The following is a 3,633-nucleotide window of genomic DNA, read 5'->3' on the forward strand; positions in this document are numbered from 1 at the left end:
CGTACGGTGTCGAATAATTTGGTGTCGAATAAATCTGTGTCGAATCGAGCGGTGTCGAATCGTACTGTGGTCAAACGGAACCCGCCCCATTGAGTGTCCAATAAGTGTACACCAAATATCAAAATTTGAACGGCTCAACGAAATCTCTGTAAACGTGTACAGTATGGAATTGAAAAGAAATAAGAAGAAGAACAAACTTGTTATTTTTCCAATACAACTCACAGTGCAAAACAGAGAGAAGCACGTCAACTTGCTTTACGTTTCGGATTCACGAGATGTTAATCGTGGGCACTTTGCGTGTATGAAGAATCTATCTTGACTCGTGAGCACACAATTGAATAAGCATAATGGAAAGAAGTATATTTGCGACAGGTATATGCTTGAGTTGTATGTATATGTATATAGAATGTGTGATAAAATAAAAAAATAATGTATTATATATTTGCAGATGTTTACACTACTTCCATTTTCTGGACAAGTTGAATGTCCACACTGTAGATTGTGGAAAAATGAACGACTGCGCGATCCGGTTACCGACAGAAGAGAACAAGTTGCTCAGTTTTAGCAATCACAACAGGAAGAAACGTCTCCCGTTCGTAGTATACGCTGACCTTGAGAGCATATTACACAAGACTGATGGAGAGACGCAGCAAACAATCTATGCGTATCAACATCACAAGGCGTTCAGCATAGGATATTACGTCCGTTGCTCATACAACGATTCCTTCTCTGCTTATCGGTATTGTCGCGGCGAAGATTGCATGGCATGGTTCGTCGATGAACTCAAAGAATTGGCTAATCAAGTAAAAACTATTTTATCTACCAATGTGCCCATGGAAACGTTAACGGAAGAACAAAGGTCAGTTTATCGTACCGCGAGTCACTGTCACATGTGCGAAAAACCATTCGCGGCAGACGACATAAGAGTTCGCGATCATTGTCATCTGACTGGTAAATACAGAGGTCCCGCGCACTCCAACTGCAACTTAAATTATAAAGATTCACACTGTACCCCAGTAATTTTTCATACTTTATCCGGATACGATGCACACTTTATTATTAAAGAGGTTGCAACTGCGTTTGAAGAAAAAGTTACTGTTCTCCCTATTAACAAGGAGAGATATATATCCTTTTCCAAGAACGTGGCGCAACCGGAAAAAAGTAATTTAAAAAGTTACAATATAGTGTTGCGATTCATCGATTCGTGCAAATTTCTCAGTGCTAGTCTCGATAAACTGGCGTCGTATCTTCATAAAGAGATAACAAGTTAAACATTTTACAATCAGAATTTAAAAATCTATCCGTCGAAAACTTTGAATTATTAACGCGTAAAAGGGTCTTTCCATACAAATACGTAGACTGTGTCGACAAGTTGCAGGAGCAGCGTTTACCACCGCGTGAATCATTTTATAGTTCTCTGACCGGTGAAACAATATCTGAGAGTGAAAATGCACACGCTGTAGACATCTGGCAACGATTTTCTATTCGCACGTTAGGTGAATACAGCGATTTATATTTAAAGACAGATGTTTTATTATTGGCTGATATATTTGAAAATTTTCGAGAAAGTTGTATTCGAGGTTACGGATTAGATTCTGCGCATTATTATACTTTACCCGGTTATACGTGGGACGCTATGCTGAAACACACAGGTATAACGTTTGACTTACTAACAGACGTTGATATGGTTATGTTTATCGAACGCGGTATACGCGGTGGTCTTAGTCAGTGCAGCACAAGATACGCGCACGCTAATAACAAGTACATGCAGACTTACGACTCATCAAAACCAACGTCGTATCTCATGTACTATGATATAAATAACTTGTACGGGTGGGCAATGTGTTAGCCGCTACCGTATGCCGCATTCCAAAGGGTAGACAACGTCTGGAGTGTCGACGTGATGTCTATGACATCAACCTCAGATATCGGTTACATTCTTGATGTCGAGTATCCTCGTGAACTGCACGACGCGTATGCTGATCTACCGTTCTGCCCGACGCGCGATAAGACGCCTGGCAAGCGGCAGGAGAAGCTGCTTGCAACACTTCACGATAAATCGCGTTATATTATTCACTATCGCGCCTTGCAACAATGTGTGCGACATGGTCTTGGTATTACAAAGATCCATCGCATATTACAATTTGCACAATCTCCGTGGTTCCGCAGTTACATTGAATTAAATACACAATTTCGAACGTCCGCTATCAACGATTTTGAGAAAAATTTGTACAAATTGATGAATAATGCGGTTTTCGGTAAAACTATGGAAAATGTGCGTAACCATGTAGATATAAAACTCGTAACAAAGTGGGACGGAAAATACGGTGCGGAAGCATTGATCTCCCAACCAAATTTTCACAGCNGAAGCGTCTTTTCTGAAAATTTTATTGCAGTTAAATTGCGTAAACTCGAGGTNAAATTCAACAAACCGATCTATGTGGGCATGTGTATATTAGACATATCCAAGACGTGTTTGTACGAATTTCACCACNATTACATGGCACCTCTGTACCAAGAAAAATGTAAAATTATGTACACCGACACAGACAGTCTCATTTATTTCACTGAATGCGAGAACGTGTACGATATCATGAAACGTGACATCGCTCGGTTCGATACAAGTGATTATCCGGCCGATAACGTATATGATATGCCACGCGTCAACAAAAAAGTTCCAGGATTGATGAAGGATGAAAATAATGGAATGATAATGATTGAATTCGTCGGACTTAGAGCAAAAATGTATGCATTAAAGGTAGATGGAAAGAGAGACACGAAAAAGGCTAAAGGTGTAAAGAGTAGCGGCATAGCGAGAACATTAACGTTTGACGATTACAAACAATGTTTGAACGATGAAATCGAAAAAGTGCGTCGACAGTCGTGTATACGATCAAAGCTACACAAAGTATACACCAGTGCCGGACTAACGCATAGGCAAACTAGGCATTGCCTATGGGCCCCCACCAACAAAAGAAAACTTAAAAAAAAACACTAATTGATATCTGCAGGATGTTTTTCCAAATACTTGCGTCCTATTGAAAATATATCTAGTTCTAATGACCATTAATTGCTCTAGTGAACGATTTTTTTCAAAACTAAAACTTATAAAAAGGTGATTAAGGTCATCAATGAAGCAACATCGACTCAATAATCTTACTAGTATAGGTACTGAAAGCGATCTATTAAGAAATATCTCTTATTCTGATATTAGAGACGATTTCGCTGAGAAAAAATCACGTAAGGTAGTAGTATAGTCATATCGTATTATAGAAACAATTCAATGAATCAAACTAAAAGTGTTGCCAAAGTGTGTATGTAAGTTTACACAGTAGTTAGTATATATTATATTTATTGTATATGTATAGAGCACATGGTATATATATTGATTAAAATTGTTTAACTCTTCTGAAAATAAATTCAAACAAAAATTAGATACACATCTTTTATAATTATCCTATTTAGAATATATAATTATTTTTTATATCAATTAGTTTTTTTTTTTTTTACTAGACAATTTTCAAAATATTACGCCCTTACATAGGCCCCCACCAACATTTGCCTAGGCCAGGACATTAGGTTAGTTCGGCCCTGGTATACACTGTGTCCGAATCGAAACTTGCTCTAAGTCCA

The sequence above is a fragment of the Pseudomyrmex gracilis genome, unplaced genomic scaffold, assembly GCF_002006095.1.
Source record: "Pseudomyrmex gracilis isolate BER0280 unplaced genomic scaffold, ASM200609v1 scaffold_1589, whole genome shotgun sequence".
Lineage (NCBI taxonomy): Eukaryota > Metazoa > Arthropoda > Insecta > Hymenoptera > Formicidae > Pseudomyrmex > Pseudomyrmex gracilis.